At 41.1% G+C, this 18405-nt stretch overlaps 1 long non-coding RNA gene across 4 annotated transcripts in view; it reads left to right on the top strand.

Annotated features, from left to right (window-relative positions):
• Nucleotides 1-18405, top strand: part of LOC128916285 (uncharacterized) — a 98468-nt gene that overhangs the window by 65437 nt on the left and 14626 nt on the right. For all 4 annotated transcript variants that reach the window (XR_008468895.1, XR_008468893.1, XR_008468894.1 and 1 more), the window contains 2 exons: nucleotides 5004-5081; nucleotides 10307-10418. This is a non-coding gene — a long non-coding RNA (uncharacterized LOC128916285). The remainder of the gene's footprint in view (nucleotides 1-5003; nucleotides 5082-10306; nucleotides 10419-18405) is intronic.

Raw genomic sequence — 18405 nt, 5'->3', positions numbered from 1 at the left:
AGAAATGGGCCTTGTGCGGTCTCCCAAAGAGACCAAATCAACAGATTGTGGGTCAGTCGAGAGCTTCCTATAAGGCACGAAGCAATCTGCACAGGGGTCTTCCCATAGGAACAAATGCCTTCCTAGAAGCTCTCACTGAGGAATTACAATTCATAGTACTCTGCCTGAATGTGTTTTGTCACGCAGAAGGCAATGATGTTGAAATAGTTTAAAATATGTAGGTTATTGATATCACATGGGTGTGCACGCTAATTGTATTGGCTGACTGAAGAAATGAGACAAGGCTAATTAGCAGAATTAGGTTTTTTAACAGTAGCTCTGAACGTTCTCCTGCCAGAATTGCTGCCCTCAAAGAGCTTTCTAGAATACATACGTGCACTTACCACCTCACTACAGACGTTGTCTACTGGAAAAAATTGTGATTGTCTCTACCCTTTCCTTTTGGAGCCCTAGATCTCCAAGGAAGGAAAATAAGCATGTCATGTGAAAAACCCCTAAAGTTTGTACTTGATATTTTAACTTCCCTTTGCAAGGCAGCTGCTGCATTTGCACATGTGGGAATCTGGTGAGCCATACAATCTTAGGCTGAGGATTTCTATTCACTAGGGATTAGCTGAACTGTTTTCCTAAATCAGTCACCAGATCTGGATTCCAAATTAACAAAGTGGTGCTGAGCAATAATGTAGACTCTAGGTAGCAGCTTTGCAAATTTATTCAATGAAAGCATTATAAAAGCAGGCTGTCTAACTGCCTTAGCTTTAGTGCAGTGAACTCAGAACTAGCGGGCTGAATTTATAACAAGTAAAAAGCTGAGGTTCATTCAGTTCCAAGGATGCTGAATGAGAAATGCTGGTCTTTGCGCAGTTACTCTAAACACAGCTACTCACAACAAAAAGTTTAGAAGATGCAGAGTGACTGTATCCTAGAAAATAATATTAGAAGGGACCTCAGAGATCATTGAACCTCTCCCTATGCCCTGATGACCAGCTATTCCTCTGTCTTTTCCATTTGTCTAGACAGTTCCTAAAGACATCCGGGGATGGAGATTTCACCTCCCCACCCCTACCCCATGCAATCTATGCCAATGTTTAACCATCCTTCATGTTGGAAGTCTTTTCTTGGCATGTTTTCTGTAGTCATCTGTAGACTAAACCATGCTAGTCATTTTGCTTATTTTTCACAGGGTTCGTATTTTTTTTTAACCTCTGATAATCCTTATCTCTCTTTTCTGAACTCAATCTGATTTACCATGTCTCAAACTAGACGCAGTATTCCAGCTAAGACTTTGCCACCGCTGAGGGAGCAGACAACTCAAGTCTCCTAAAGGCTGTCTTACTCTTACTCTTTATGTATCTCACTATGGGGTTCACTTATTTATTTATTTATTTCTTTAATTGCAGCAGTACCATTGATTGTCCTGGCTGTGCTCCACTACCTGCTTTCTACAGGGCTGCTGCCTTACCAATTCTTGCCTAGCTTGTATTTGTGCAGTGTGAAAGTACAGGACTTTGCATATATCCTTGTTGATCTGCCACCTATTTTCAAGACTGTTTCTCCAATTTGCCCAGATAATCTGAATTTCAGTCCTGTAGCTGGCTGTGAACTAGCATGGGATCATCTGTAATAACAAATAAGCTTATTTTGTCTTCCCTCATTCAGGTTGTCAATGGAAATAGAGAAGCCCCAAATTTAGCACGTTCCTGGGGAATCCCACTCTATACATCCTTCCGTTTCGATAACTAACCATTGATAAATGCTACTACTGAATGACTTGCCAGCCAGTTTGTACTCATCCTATACTAGTTTCCTCTAAACCATGTTTCTCTGTCTTAGTTAGAAGAATAATACATGTCAGTGTCAAAAACAGTCAAGATATGACACCTCCTGCTTCTCCCATCTGTTATCCTGTTGCAGAAGGAAACTAGATTAGTATGTCACCACCTAGTCTTATCCAGAAAAGACTGTATACTATTAAGGGTGCCAGAGCAATGGAACAGGCTGTCCAGAGGGATTGCAGAGTCTCCTTCTCCAGAGATATTCAAACCCCACCTGGACGCGTTTCTGTGCAACCTGCTCTAGGTGAACCTGCTTTGGCAGGGGGGTTGGACTTGATGATCTCCCAAGGCCCCTTCCAACCCCTGCCGTTCTGTGATTCTGTGATTCTATATACACCTAATTCAAGGCTTTATGAGGCCTGGAGCAGCAGTTCCCAAACTACGGCCTCAAGTGAAGGCACTGCCTATGAGGGAAAGCACCAACCTGACTGAAGTCAAATCGGAGAAGTGGGACTCACAAGCTGAAGTACCTCTCTCAGGGTTAATGTGGTGTCACAGTCAGGGCAGTGGGGCTGATTGATAGAGCAATCTGATGTGAGACATCACCCAAGAGCTTTTTTCCATCTGTCTTTTCTGCGGATGGGTGTGGTGTCTTGAGAAACTCGTGTTTGAGGCAAGTGACATTCAGATGCTATTTGTAGCAAAACAAAAAGAAAACAGTTGGATCTCTGGAACATACCAAAAGAAAAATAAACCATTAAAATATGACTTTCGTTTAGATATGTAATGAAAATGCACTGAAAATGTCCTGCACAGGGACAGGGGGAAATACAATATGCATCCAGAGATCAGAAACCTACAGTCATTAATTTGATCATGCTCAGCAGGGCATGCCAAGATGAAACAAATATTAGGGAAAACTTGGTGCACATTAATATAATTTATCTTTAGAGGTGTACGGTGTACATCACATCACACTTCTTTTTAGTCAGAAGAGAGAAGTAGGTACTTTGAGTATATAATTCACGTAATCAGTTTTAGAGAGGAACTGCACCTGGAAATACCCATTTGTGTAGAGCATGATCTGACAGGTCACAGGTAGACATCTGTATTTTAGATGTCTAATATTAACTTATGCAATTTTTGCTTTTTGTGTCAGGTGAATAATTAATCATTTCTGGTGTCTATTAATTGTTATGAAAAGGGAGTCAAAATCTCGACATGGGGAGTGCCTCATCGATTTGAATTTTTGGAAAGCTTGATATCAGCAGGACACGATTTAAACGTAGAGTTTCCAAATGCCTCCCATTATAACTCCATATATAATGATGAGCTTTTTATCTGCCAGATATATCACTTCTCTCATAACTGCCATCATTCCTCTTGTTGCATAGTTAAGAACTGCAGGTTTAGGTAGACCCTCTTCTAGCCCTGAAAAAATCTTAAGAAGAAGGAAGGCTTTATGGCTGTCATTAGGGAGTTTCTGTTAAGTAACTGCCACTGTCAGAGTTCTTGGCATCAAGAAGTCCTATCTGTGAGACACAGAAGTTCTTGGCATCAAGAAGTCCTATCTGTGAGACGCAGAAGTTAATCTCAATAGATTTCTAATGCAGATTTACTAAATGGTATTAAGCATTTGTGCAGATACTTATTCAGTGTTTAAATCCAATATAGTTTACTTCACCTGGTTGACCCCGATTAGTTTTCTCAAAGCACCTTGTGTAGACAAATCCTGAGCTTGTCTTTGACCTGATAACAGAGCTAAACTCTCTGTGCTACAATGTCTGTGGATCCGGATGGTGCGTGTCCCTGATGGAATTCCAGAAGACAGTGCCTGACCCAGAGCCACTGGCTTCTACGTTGCTATTTGAGGGGTTATAGAAGCCAAAAATGTCATGGGGATTTTACTGTAATCTGATAGATCTGATGACCTTGTTAATTTATAAGGTCATGAATATTAAAATCTTGTGGCATGTGTGACTATTCTTTTAGGCTTGGTATATAAAAGCCCAATGTGCTGAACAACAATTTTCAAGGTTTTTTTCCCAAGGCACAGAGAAGAGCCTTTGTATGTATCCCCCTGTAGCAGTATGCAGAGCATGAGGTACATCATTTATGCTAGAATTTTTCCCCAGAGTTCTCTGATGCAGATAAGACTGTCTGTCCTGAAACTGAATTAAGAAATTCAGTTGAATTCTAAAACTTGGTAAAAACTCCGAAGAAACAGATAACAGTAACAAGACAATTACAGAAAGGAAGAAGCATAGGCAGGTGAAGGCCACACAGATGTAAAGAAATACTTGGCTTTAAAATGTTAATTGCCATATTTATACTTCTCCGTCTTCCTTCCTGGAAGGCTCCGTAGTATTGCCATAGAACCCCACAGAAGTTGTGGGTGTATGCTTGGGCCATCTAGAACAAATGGTTGAGTCACCATCCCTGGAGGTGTTTAAAAGAGGGGTAGACATAGTGCTTAGCGATATGGTTTAGTGATGGTTTTTGTCAGAGTTAGGTTGATGGTTGGACTAGTTGATCTGAAAGGTCCCTTCCAACCCAGGCAATTCTATGATTCTATGATTCTAAATTACAAAGTATTTTTTCAACCTTGGGCACAAGGTCATTGAAATATAATGTCAGAAAATTGCCTTAATTCAGTGCAAATGGTTGGCATAGTTTCTGAACCATGTTGTAAGATTATGAAGTTGCAGTTTTCATGGTGATCCCCCAACCCATCTGTTTTGAAAAGGTCAAAGAATGAGATCATACTTCTGCGTCTGTGTTAACATTATTCTGCAGAATTCTGAAGAAAATGAAAGTGATCTTTACATATGACAGAGACAATACTGCTTCATTCTTTCAAGTTTTCTTTGGTATCTTGGTTTCAGAGATTTTACAGTCAACTTAAAAAGACACAAAAATACCGATGAAATTGCATGCACAGTTTTGTATCACTATTTGCTACATAATATGCATATATTTTCTATACTAACTAATTAATGTGGGTGCAAATGCAAAACTGCTTTTTATACATTAAAATGATGAATTTCCTCAGTTTGTATTTGCAGATTCAACATCAATGCAGTTATGCACTTTTTTTTAGTTTGCAAGTGGTACCCCTCCCTCCCCCCCACCCCCTATAAATAAATAAGACAGGAGAACTACTGACAATGGACATGGAGAAGGCTGAGGTACTCAACATCTCAACATTTTTTTAATCTCTGTTTTCAGCGGTGATCTCTCTTTCCACATCTCTCAAGCCCCTGAACTTCAAGGCGGGGACTGCGGGCAGATGAAGTTCCTTCCATTGTAAGTGAAGATCAGGTTTGTGACCACCTGAGGAACTTGAACATACATAAGTCCATAGGACATGAAGAGCTGCACACCAGGGTCCTGAGGGAACTCGCTGATGTATCTTCCAAGACACTCTCCATCATATTTGAAAAATCGTGGCAGTTAGGCAAAGTCCCCTGTGACTGGAAAAAAGGAAACATCACACCCATTTTAAAAAAGGGTAAAAAGGAGGGCCCTGGGAACTACCGACCAGTCAGCCTCACCTCCGTGCTCGGTAAGATCATGGAGTGGATCCTCCTAGAAGATATGTTAAAACACATGGAAGACAGAGGTGATTAGAGAGAGCCAACATGGCTTCACCAAGGGCAAATCGTGCCTGACTAATTTAGTGGCTTTGTACAATGGAGTGACTGTATCATTGGACAAAGGAAGAGCTACAGATGTCATCTACCTGGACTTTTGTAAGTCCTTTGATATGATCCCCTACAACATTCTTCTAAATTCGAGAGATATGGGTGTAATGGACTGCTAGATGGGTAAGAAATTGGCTGGATGGCTGTGTCCAAAGAGTCAGAGTCAATGGCTCGATGTCCAAGTGGAACAACCAGTAATGAGTGGTGTCCCTCAAGGGTCTGTACTGGGACCAATACTATTTAATATCTTTGTCAATGACAAAGACAGTGGGATTGATTGAACACTCAGAAAGTTTGCAGATGACATCAAGCTGAGCAGTGCAATTGATTCACTAGAGGAAAAGGAGGCCATCCGTAGGGACCGTTACAGACTTGAGGAGTGGGTCCATGCATGCCTCATGAGGTTCAACAAGGCCAGGTGCAAGGTCCTGCGTCTGAGCCAGAGCAATCTCCAATATCAATACAAACTAGGGGATGAGTGGATTAAGAACAGCCCTGCAGAAAAAGACTTTGGGATATCGGTGATGAAAAATTGGACATGAGCTGGCAATGTATGCTTGCAGCCCAGGAAGCCAACAGTACCCTGGGCTGTATAACAAAAAGTGTAGCCAGCAGGTTGAGGGAGGTGATTCTGCCCCTCTACTGCACTCTGGTGAGACCCCACCTGGCATACTGTGTCCAGTTCTGGGGTCTCCAGTCCAAGACGACATGTATCTGTTAGAGCGCGTCCTGAGGAGGGCCACAAAAATGATCAGAGGGATGGAACACCTCTCCTGTGAAGACAGGCTGCGAGAGTTGGGGTTGTTCAGCCTGGAGAAGGGAAGGCTCTGGGAAGACTTTATTGTGACCTTTCAAGATACAAAGGGGTCTGTAAGAAAGACGGAGAGAGACTTTTTACCGAGGCTTGTAGTGACAGGAGAAGGGGCAATGGTTTTAAACTGAAAGAGGGTAGGTTTAGAATGGACATAAGGATGACATTTTTTATGATGAGGTTGGTGAGACACTGGAACAGGTTTCCCAGAGAAGTTGTGGAGGCCCCATCTTTGGAAGTGTTCAAAGTCTGGTTGGACGAGGCTTTGAGCAACCTGATCTAGTGGAAGATGTTCCTGCCCGTGCCAGGGCGGGTGGACTGGATGGCCTGTAAAGGTCCCTTCCAACCCAGACTATTCTATGAGTCTGTGATCTATTTTTAAAACGTGGCTATTTAAAAGAGAATGTGTTTGTCTTCAGAATAGGTCAATATTAATGGCTGGTGTTATATAAAAGAATGAGATAAGTCATTGTACCCTAATTCTGGATATGTGGCACACTGTTGTAGTCAAAGAGAAGTCATATTTTTGCTTCTGTGTCTCTAAAATGGGTTGTTATCACAGAACAATAGAAAGCAGTGCTAAAGAAGATCTGAGGTCATCTACTCCTGCCCTCTGATCAGGACAGAATTAAATATAACTATGTTCTCCTTAACAGATATTTGACTAACATGCTTTCCAAGATCTCCAAGAATGGAGATTTCAGAACCTCTCAAGATGGTGCAATCCAGTGTTTAATCATTTTAGAAAACTGTCCTTTTTGTCATATGCAAGTTATATGTGCAAGCCTGATCTGTAACCTGAATCTCTTTTGCTGCAAGTTAAACCCATTGCTACCTCATCTGTATCTTGACTTGAAATGGCTTGAGAATAACTTATTTTTCTTGATCTCCAGCCATTCTTGCAGCTTTACTTTTATTTTCCATCTTTCCTGATGTGCAGTGCCCAAAATTGGATGTGATGCAACCTGTGCCAAACAGAATGGAAGGATTCCTTCATATGCCTCGTCAGGTGTACATCCCATCATATTATGACTGCTTTTTTCATAACAAAATGACACTGTTGATTAATCTTCAGTTTATTCAGCTATAATCCTAGGGTATTTTTCTCTATCATCCGTCCTCCTTCATGTGCTGCCTAAGGGTAGAACTTTATTCTTTTCTCAGTAGAATTGCCTCCTGTTGTTTTCAGACCATCTCCATTTGTTAAGATCATTTAGTTGTTTACTGAGCTGGTCTGGAATATTCACTTATCTGCCAGTGAGAGCTGTGAGGCCTGGGAGAGGTTTTCGGTGTTTATCTTTGGGGTAGGTGTCCACATGTGAGTTAGGTGTCTAAATGCCCTTTGGAGTCAAACTAGTCAATACAATCAATGGAGTTTAGAGATAATTCATCTCACTCTTATGTAGACATCTACATTTGGTCAGCTGAACAGATCACTCATTGTACCCTTCATAATTAATTCATTAATGTTAATTCAGTGTAAACATAGCAAAGGAGGTCTGTAGGCCAACGTTCGCTTGGAAGACAATATGAAATAATATTAAAAAGCTCTTTGAAAAAGACATTACAGCAATTTTATAGCTTGTGCAGTAGGAACTGGAAGTAGGAGCCCCAATTACGCCTTCCTTTCTCATCTCTTTGTTCACATGGAACAGCTCTGCCTCTCACCTGCCTACTCCTAGTTTTTAATTACGAAAATATTATGTAGGAATCTTGTTACAAAGCAAGATAAAAAGCTTATTTTTCTCTGAGTCCGTTAAATCACAGAACATATACTTTCTCTGCACAGGACTCTATCCAAGGGTGAAAAGCAGCCCCAAACTCTGCAATTCTCTGCCTTTTGTTTCCGTGGCAAAGAAGTAGATCAGCCCTAGTGTTTGCTTGGATGTATTGATTAGGGATAGTTTGCTACTACTGTACTTCATAGTTACTATATTTTTTGTTATGGTAGGTGTTTCTCTGTGTTTGTTGGCAAATAAATAAAGTCGTAGTTAATATATGTGCAATTTCTTTTAATGGTCAGCTTTATGAAATTCGCAGGCTTTAAGCCATATGTGAAACAAGTATGATATGGTGGCCATAATCTATGTTCTGCTCTTGAGAAATAGGCCACATTCCTTCTGAATGTGCAGTTTGTCATTTGTGGTGAATGCCCAGGGAAGACTTGTGAGGCAAAATTGTTAGTCTTTGTAATGATAATATCACTTCCTAGGTGCATCTGTGCCATAAGGCACCAATGTTTTCCTCTTCTGAAATGCAGATGTCCAGGGTGGGATTCTTCTAATCTAAATGTAGATGTCTGCAATATGGATGTTTATATCTAAGCATGTCATCTGAGGTAATGTTTATGGTTGATGGAGAGGAGTAAGTAATTCTGGGGAGTTACTTCATCTGACCAGTTTTTCACATTTACTTTATGATGAGAAGAACCACATGTTAGAAGCGTCTGTTTCTCTCCTCTAGTGTCCTGTTAATGAGAGTGCTGAGGCCACCCACTGTCATCAGCTGCGCCCAAGACCAGTGCTTCCAGAAGACCAGTGCTGTAGCAGCATCAGTTGTCACTGAGGCCCGCAGGGAAAGGGAGGACAGCTCTTAGCTAGCCTTTCAGTCACTCTCATTGATATCAAACAAGTAAAGGACACAAAATACTGAGGCCGACTGACCCAGTGCATTGCAGCTGACACTGCAACAGGCAGTAGAGGTTGAACTCTCAGAAGCATAACTAACTTTAGGTTTTAGATCTTCAGTATCTTCCCAGATGATAAACCGAGATGATCAGCCCACCAGATGGCTGATAAAACTGCCATCTTCAAGGAACATAACGTCCCAATATTTTTGTTTGATACTATATCTACATCCCCTTCCTTCTGACCCTGATGGTGTTGATCTTCTCAGATGATATCCACGGACTAGATTCACTCTAGAAATGCAAAATCCATATTTCTAGGGAGAAATTCCTCTCCTTGGCTTTCCATTTGGCTACAGGAAGTATTTTTCATCATAGGTTGCAGTGAGGAGCTACAATCCAGCCAGTCCTTCTGCTGTCTTTGTTGTCAGGAAAAAGTGATCTATCAAAGGCCATTTAGTAGGAATTTCAGCCAGACACTTATGAGTGCTGATTCTTTGTTATTTTCTCATTATGTGGTTCCTAGGTTTCTAAAGGTCTTGACATACATTCTCTACCAATAAGAAAAAAATCCTTCCTCGTGAGATTTAAGCATGTTGCTTTTATCTTTAATGGAGCCATGTTTGAACGTCTGTCATCATGTTCACTAAATCATCTGTCAATGAAATCCACATTTTTAGTAGCCATTACCTCAGCTCAGGGATAAATAAAGTTCTAGCTTTTATGTCTAATCCTCCATATTATTTTCAGGTGGATAGGGTAACACTGAGGCCACATCTTAAATTTATTCTAAAGGTGGTTTCAGATTTCGTATTAATCAGTGTATCCACTTACCAATATTTTTTCCCATGACCCAGTTCACCGGTAGAAGGATCAAAATGTTGATCCTTCTTGAACGTACTGCCTTAGCCAGACAAAGCTCCTCTGCAAATCTGTGATGCTCTTTGGTCTCAAACAGCCTTTGTTGTTCAGGATCAGATCTAAAGAGACGTAGCATCAACTTCAAACTCATTCAACAAGAGTTAGCTGACTGCATCAGAGCCACATTTGATGTTATCAAATTAGATCCACCAACCCATCTCAAGGCATATACAACTAGAGCACAAGGTACCTCCACAGCATGTGCTGGCAGAGTTCCAGTAGCTGAGGGCTGTAGAGACACCACGCGATCACTGATACTCACATTTATGAAGCAGTGCTTGTGCTGGTAGCACAAAGGCTTGAAGGACACCGATTCTTCAGACTTTGTTCCAGTGAATAGCTCACATTTACTGGTGTGACTGCACTCTAAACAAAACATCCAGAAAGAGTTTCACAGGTGCCAGAACTTGAAGAAAGAAGAGTGGTTGCCTTCATCACTTTAATTCTTCGATATGTTGTTTGTATGTAGGTCCCACGACTGGCCCTTCTGTTCCCCAGGTGAAAGGCTTGTCATGTGGACTGAGAGCCGCTGAAGAACTGGGTGGTGACCTGTTTACATGCTTGTGGAAAGAAAAGCAGAGGTGAGCAGGCTATGCGCACACCTTGTTGTGGACACATAGCAACATTAGAAACATTTGAATTCTTAGGCAGAAGAGACATATCCATTTAGAGGGGGTTTTACCTGCATAGAGCGTCTCGAAGTATCATAGCTCTTACAAGGTTAGTAACGCTCTGTATTGTTCCAGGTAAAACACTTGATGTGAAACACAATGCTACATCTTTGCCGTGTATTCTCATTGTTATTATTATTAGCAGCAAAGAACCTATGGTTGCTAACCCTATTACTAAGAGTCATGAGTTTTTTCATAGGAATTAGACCTCATCAGAAATCAAAAGCAGAATTTGTTTTGTATGCTGCTAAATTTTCTTTATTAAACCGAGTCACATATAGCAAGATTACATGCCAACCCACAGAAGTCCTTCAGAGTTGTTATTTTAAAGCTGTATCAATGAACAGTTTATTCTGAAGCCTTTCAAATGTGTTTGCATATGCATTATATACGTATATACTATATATATATGTAGTGACAAAGCAAGTAGTTTAATACATTTTATGGGTCCAGCCTGGAGTTCTGCATACATGAACTTGTGTGTGGTCAAGAAGGCTTGCATATTTTTGAACTCTAAGTTGGCCTAATAAAAGATATCAGACTACAGTGCTTGCTTTGTCAACCCTGTTTTGCTGGTTCAAAATGACTTGCAAGATTAATTCTCAATTTTTAACATAAAAACCAAGAAAAAGAAGTGTTTACTTAATGCAAGGAGTTGATTCCGTGTTAACGACCCTGAAGGAGGCTTGTACACAAGGTACAGATTGGTGCCAATTTGATGTATATTCATGTTACAGAATATGAAAACGTGAAGTTATACCATCTTGAGGATTTTGTTTTTATAAGTAGGATTGGTTAAAAAAACCTTAAAGTAATCATACTGGGTGTTTGATGGTGGAAATTAGTATGAATGTTTCTGGCAGTGGAATGATGTGATGTGGTTATGCATTTCTGTTTTCACTGCCTGCTCAATATTGGCCTTTTACAAATACAGATTACCATGTCGATGGAAGGAATTTACAGCTTTGGCCCCCTTGTCTCACTCTGTGTTACAGCACCTTTTTTGTACTTTATGTTACATATCCTCCCGACTGTATTTTTCTGACAGAAAAAGGAAATGTCTGTGGACCAAGATCCTGAAAACGTGTGAGCTCTACTATTTAATTGGATGAAATTAGTATTATTTCCCACTTACCTTGATTTCCTGTGGGGTGAAAATCTTGCTCCTCTGAAATCAGTAGCAAACTTTCTGCTGAGTGCAACAGGATGGAGAGTTCATCAGTGATCCCGTACCACCTAGTGATGTTGCATACTGGAAGCTCAGAAAAAACCAACCCCTTAATAATAACGACAGTAGAGAGAATACTTTAAAAAAATCAGGACCTAGAACTGTCAGATAAAGTCCACAAATAAAATCCAAGCCAAACACAAAAGCTATACGTACGATATGTTTAATATTGTTAGTTTTGGGGCCTCATGGCCTGGATAGTTAGAGCTGCAAGATCCGTTTGTGTTATGTGGGTTGTTACACTACATCCCTTACTTACCTCATCTTGTGGGCAAGGAGCTGCTTGCTCTGACTTCATGGAATTGCAGCTGTATTTGTGGAGTGCTCTCGTCCTTTGGCACTCCCTCCCCTGTACATTAATAGGGTTTGAATGCACCAACATTTTCTCTGGAAGCAAACTTCAAAATTTGTCTTTAATCCTGATGCAATGCATATTCAGGATTTTTTCTTTTCCTGGAGTTTAGTTCCAGAGGAAAACATGCTTGACTGGTGCTCCCACCAGCCAGCTGCCGTTTATAACAATAATTAACAGTAAGATACTGCAGCTGAAATGGGGAGCACAGAAATGCAGTCCAGCAGCTTCAGTTATGTGGTTCTGTTCACTTCTAAAGATTCCAAAGTGCTTAACAAACAATATTACAGGCAGGACGGGCAGCTCTGCCCATGATGAAGGTTTTCTAATGCTTCCTGTTATAAGATTCTGTTTTCATTTTTTTTTTTTTTTCAGAGCTTTGGTGAACTTAATGTATTTAGGCTAAATTTATTTTATTCAATGTCAGTCTTTAGGTTTTTTTTTCCTAAATTTTTTAATTGAAAGTGTTTGAACTATTTATAAGAAGGCAGCTGGTAAAACCCCACATTATTCTGCTTAAGTAAAAAAAAAAATCTGACCCCTGTATTTTAAAAGGTTTTGGAGCAAAGGCAGACCTTTCTCTGCCTTTGAATCAGGTATGTGCCTTTTGCCATCCTCACAAAGCCTTTCCAATTTGGTCGACTGTTTCAAGACGTGGAAAAAAACACAGTTACCAAATATTCCATAGAGATTTACTAAAACCCAACAGCAAATATTTCCAGAGATTTCATCTTCTCCGCCTCGCACAGCTCCTTCCCGTAATCAGACTTTCCATACACCGTCCTCACAGAATGACTGAGCAGTCACTAGCTGGGTGCACCAGAGGCCAAACCGGAGGCAACCTCTGTAGTATTGTCCCCGGGCGTTACTTTGAGCTGCCGCAATGCTATGCAGTGGAACCAAGAGTAGGGAAACTGTCCCTCCCGAGCTGGAGTGCAACTCGGGGCTCCCAAATTTTATCATTCGTGTGCTTTTGGCAAGCCTCCAGCATAGTTTCTCTTTGCTGCTAGCCTGAATACACATAGGGAGTTGGACAACCTCAACAAGGCCCTGAGCAACCACATCTACTGTTGGAATTAGTCCTGCTTTGAGCAGGGGGTGGGACCACACGACCTGCTGAGGTCCTTCCCAACCTAAGTTAGTCCACGATTCTGTGATTCTTTGCTGACCTTTTCTCTATTGGTCTGTGTGGGCCTGAAGGCACCATCCTAGTTGATGGGTCTCTGTGGGTATGATGCACATAGTGGAAATAGTCTTTATTAGTTTGTTTTTAAAACCAAGTATATGCAAAACACCTCATTAAGATAATATTCAAGCTACGTGGACAAGTATCCTAAAATTAAGAATAACAGAATGATCTCTGCAGCCTATGTATGCTTCCAACATATGTTTGCACTGAAACGCTGACTCTAGTTTTGTGATTGCACTGTTTTTTTTCTCATATGGCTTCATCCCTGTATCTAGCATGGATCTGCTCCGGAGATGAAGCAGCAATGAGGAAAACTGGTGGATGGTAACTGCAGAACTCTAGCTCACTTGTTGAGGAGGTGCAAGGTATTTTCTGAATGAAGCAGGGCATGGTAGAAAAAGAAAACAAGGTCTCTAGGTTAAGGTAGTTGAATTCTGCTCTGGAGGCTGGACAGTATCCTTGCCTCTACTACTGTGCTCCTGTGTGGTAATGGGCAAACACTTCCCAAGTGGTTATTAGTTGCCAAAAGAGCCTTTCTGCTTGTGCCAGCAGTATCTGGAACAAGATGATTGTGCAAATGTCATCCATCAATCACAACTCTTTTCTTTGGTAATGTCATGTATGACGTTCCATTTAATAAAGTCTTCATCTAGTCAGGTTAGGTAATTGTTAGTTCCTTATATCTGTTTATCATCTAATGTTCACCTTCTATTTATATTTACACATTATACTTATAATTTATAAATGATTATTTGGCAATGAATTAGGCAAACTATCTTGAAAATCTCTGAAATTCATGGAAATGTTCAGGCAGCATATGAGATTGTTTTTCAAACCTCAGCAGGCTTAATTAGATCCTGCAGTTCATTCATTTGCACTGAAGTCAATTGGAGTTTTACATGTGGAAAGTCTGTGAGATCAAAAATTATGCCCAATGGGCACATAGCTCTATAGAAGAAAATGTCAGCTCCGGACGGTAGTATTTCTGACTTCTCATCGGTTAAAATCTCCCTCCCCCCTCACTCTTTCTCTCTTTCTCAATTAGCTTTTCTTGCATTTTTATGTGAGTGGTTTTGAAAGGGTTCCTGGAAAAAAAAACTTGCTGCATATACCGTACATGTTTTCATTTACCGATCACTGAAATGGATAGGCAGATAAATAAATAGATAGGGTTTTCTGAGCTTGTGAAATATGTCGCATAATATAAACCCCTCTTCTAAGTCTGTTTTGTCAACTCTGTCAAATGATATTTTTGGAATTTTATTTCTGGAATATATTTTCAGCATTTCTTATTGCCGTTCTTGATCTGTGCACCCTTGTTTGACAGTCCCTTAATCTGTCTGATATAAACTGAATGAACAGCACTATTTAAAAATATGGCTTCAGGGACTCCTTAGGAGGTTTCTTTGTAAGTGTACATTTACTAGTTCATCTGTAAATTTATTTTATGAGGTGTTTAAACCTCAAGAAAACTGAAAAGCATAATATTAATGCCTGGTTTACATCTACTGAAGTCAATGGGAACTTTGCAATTGACTTTAATGGTAGCCTATGTCCTCTAATTATGAAAGTGGCAAGGATGATATACACAAAACCACAAGGAGAGTTTTCTGTTTCATCATATCCTATTCTGTTTGCAGATGCATAAGCAAAGTAGAATGTGGTTTGTTCTTGAATTAAGTAATTCAGTGTTTGGACCTAATCCTGAACCACATCCCTACTTTAGGTGGTGTTTTGCTTCTCAAAAGATCACGGACTGATCATTCTCTGTGTGACTTTTGAAGGTGATGAGATAGGAAATCCAGCCAAATTTTCAAAAGGCTTTTGAAAATTGCCATTTTGGTTTTGATCTTACATCTGCCCTGTGGTGCGAGTAATGTAAGAAGTTGATGAAGCAGTTTTCTTCCTAATTGTCTTGTTTTTTTTTCATGTGATCAATTTTGACAAGGTTCCTGGAAATGCACATAATATCCATAGCGCATATGTACGTGTTTTCCCTTAAGGTTCACTGAAGTGTAGTAGAAAGTTTCCATCACGCTATTGTAATCCCAGGCATCGTTTTCGTATCGTGTTAGTGAAAGTGAGTGAGACTACACCACAACGAAAAAAGACTCCCAGAATTCAGCTTTTTTTCTGTTAGTGTAACAAGCGCAGCAGCCTGAACAGGCTAGATTTGGTAAGTAATTTGTAGTAGTAAATAATGCTAGACAAAAATTCCCACAAGCTTCTTGTTGAGTCTGCTTCAGAGGTATTACTCATTTGGTGGCTGAAATGCTGGGCTTGCTTCACATTTTTAATGCTTAAGATTTTGTTGGTAACTGGAGCTGGTAGCGTGCTGCAGACCAGAGCTCATCAAAAGTTTTTGGATGGGGCCATGATCAGTTGGAAAATGCCACTTCTGTCCCTGGGGTGCATCAGCTCCACTGAAGCCCCAGAGGGAGCTGAGCTGGGGGGCTGCTGCCCTGTCCCCACCGCCCCCACCAGCCACCCCTTGGGTCTCCGCTGGGCTGGTCAGACCACTGGTGTGGTGGTAAACAATGAAGTGGGTAAAGTCACTTCTTAAGGTGGACAAAAGTTACATCACCAAAAGCAGAAGGGAGTAAATTCTGGTTCCCCCTGCCCAAGTCTCCCCCTGCCCCAGCATAGCCAGCTCCCACCTTGTCCGTGCAGTGGGCTAGCAGCTCTCTGGCTTCCTCCTGCCAGACTGGTGGAGGATAAGACCTTTCTGGTCCCCCCTCCCCAAGCCTCCTGAGTCCTCAGGCTGCTGCCCCTTCAGGCTACTCAGCCCCAAGGCTTCCTGATTCAGAGGCAGCTGCTTTTTCTGAGGTGTTAGGGCAGCCAGGAGTCCAGCAGCCCTGGGGTTTGTGCTGTCCAGTGATGCAATTGCTTTGGGAGTGAGCTGGAAATATTGTATACTGGCTTTCTCAAAAAACCCAGTGTGTCATAAATTCTCCTTCAGAAAAAAAGTGATTACTAGTATTTATTGCTGGCCTAATGCAAAATTTGTCTGTGTCGTAATTACTTTGGGAAAAGTTAGTTATAAGAGAACTTGTAGAGATCGCTCCGGATGGCTGCTGTAGCCCTTAGTTCTTCTTTATTGTCTAGACATGAACAGAGATCTCTGTAATATAATTAGAGAAATAAATAATGACTGGAAATTGTGTCTTTATGGGAGACTTAGGCTTCCTAGATGTAGGTTGGAGGAAGGCATGCAGAAGTAGGGACCTATTTCTCAATGTACCTATAATGATGGTAGATGAACTACTTCTTCACCAAATGACTTCTCAACAATTCCATTTTAGACTTAATTTTGATGAGCACCAGGGCTTCAGCGGAAGAATAAAAAGAAAAGAAGCTTTGAAACAAGTACTCACAAGTCTACTGTGTTTACACTAAATAGAAGAATAAATAGAAGCAGGACCATCGTTAAGGTTCCTGATTTTGAAGAGGAAAATTTTGGTAAACTATATGAATTAATTACTGAAGTCATCTGGATTGAGGAGCCAAGGGGTTGAAATGTGGAGGAGGTGTAGAGTTGTTAAAGTTTCAGATGTGGAAACTACCTAGAACTTATATCCCAAACAGACAAAAAAAATAGTCGGGAAAGGTACTGTGTCTAATTTGATGGGTAATCATCACAAAAAAGATTTTGGTAGGTAATGCAAGGACAGAGGAAAAAGAGAGGTCAGCAAAGACAGTTGTGTCTCAGAAGGCAGGATATGTAGGAATAAAGTAAAAGCCAATGAAAGGAGCTTGAGAGAAGTACCAAAAAGTTCTTCATCTGGAAAAAATGTGGGAAAGAGAAAGGGTTCTGTGCCGTGAAGGTGAACTATAATCTGTGTTGGATAATCTGACGATGATCTAGCACCAGGGCAAAGTGTGGAGGCTTACTGAGGGTATGGAGATGGCAGTTAACCAACCGATGGGGCAACAAAGCTCAGGACAACTAATGGGCTCCAGTCAGGGGAGTGGGATAACTGTTGTTCCAGAATTCAGGCAGAACAGGTATGTGAAACCACATGTGTGAATGTCTCTTAAGTGGAAAAGGGACCACTGACAAGAACACAGTTTCTCTGGGTGAGAAGGGAGAACAGAGTCGTGTGGATGAGAGCAGGCCTATTAGTCTGACCTCGGGGCTGCAAAGCTTTAGAACAGATCTTGAAGGAAAGAAATTTCTTTATAGTAAATAGAAAAAAAAATATTAAATCATTAATTTTGAACACCCTCCTTGGTCCTCTTGAACATGGTATGCAAATCTGCTACTTTGGTTTGCTGGGGAAATGGCATCTTGTAAAATCTAACCTTTCTGGATCCCAGTGAAGAATTTGCTATGGTACAGCAACATATTTGATATGTCCCCAGGGAATCTTTTTCTCTGAGAAGGAGGAGACAAATGCGGAAGTAGCGGGGAGATGAGGAGGAGAAGAGGAGTGAAGTAGCAGTTCCCTAATCAAGTTTACCTGCTACTTCGGGTCAGGTAGTTATGGTTTGTTTTTATTTTGCCATGGACTGACATTACATTGTGTGCAGTCTGCAGTGCTTAGCAGTCCTGTGCAGATGCAGAAGGCACACACAGTGTGGATTCTGTCTTGTTTTGCTCTTGCCAGAGTTTAAAATATACAACATTTTGGCTGAAAGTATGTGTTTTTAGATGAAAAAGCCTAACTGTTGCTCTGGTGTTCGGCGTAGGATTGTAAAATGACAAACAACTCGGAGAAAGGGAGACAGCGTAGAAGGGAAAAAAAAAGACAGTGCAAAAAGTAGAAACACAAAAATATGCGCCACTCAGGAACCTTCTTACTTCCTCTATGCAGGGGAAATATTGTGGTTCTGGATCTGTATCGTGTTTTGGGGTCAAACTCCTGTATAGCACTAACAATTCCTAAAGGGAAGGAAGGAGCAGTGTATACCTCCTCTCGTGCCCCGTGGTCCAGGCAGGGAGACTGTCTGCCCAGGAAAGAGCACAGTGAACTTTCCTCAAGTGCAGTGAGGGTAGCACGTACTTGTGGCTGCGTTCAGATCCTGTCCTACAAGCAGAAGTGCAGACAGATGGGTTGGTTCAGGTTTCCGGGAGCTCTGCTTCCCTACACAGCATTTCACTTCCCAGTGTTGCCCCTGCGTGTGCTCC

Source organism: Rissa tridactyla, chromosome 1 (assembly GCF_028500815.1).
Source record: "Rissa tridactyla isolate bRisTri1 chromosome 1, bRisTri1.patW.cur.20221130, whole genome shotgun sequence".
NCBI classification, from domain to species: Eukaryota; Metazoa; Chordata; class Aves; order Charadriiformes; family Laridae; genus Rissa; species Rissa tridactyla.
Note: the sequence above shows the minus strand (reverse complement) of the source record. Positions and strands in the feature narration are given on the sequence as shown.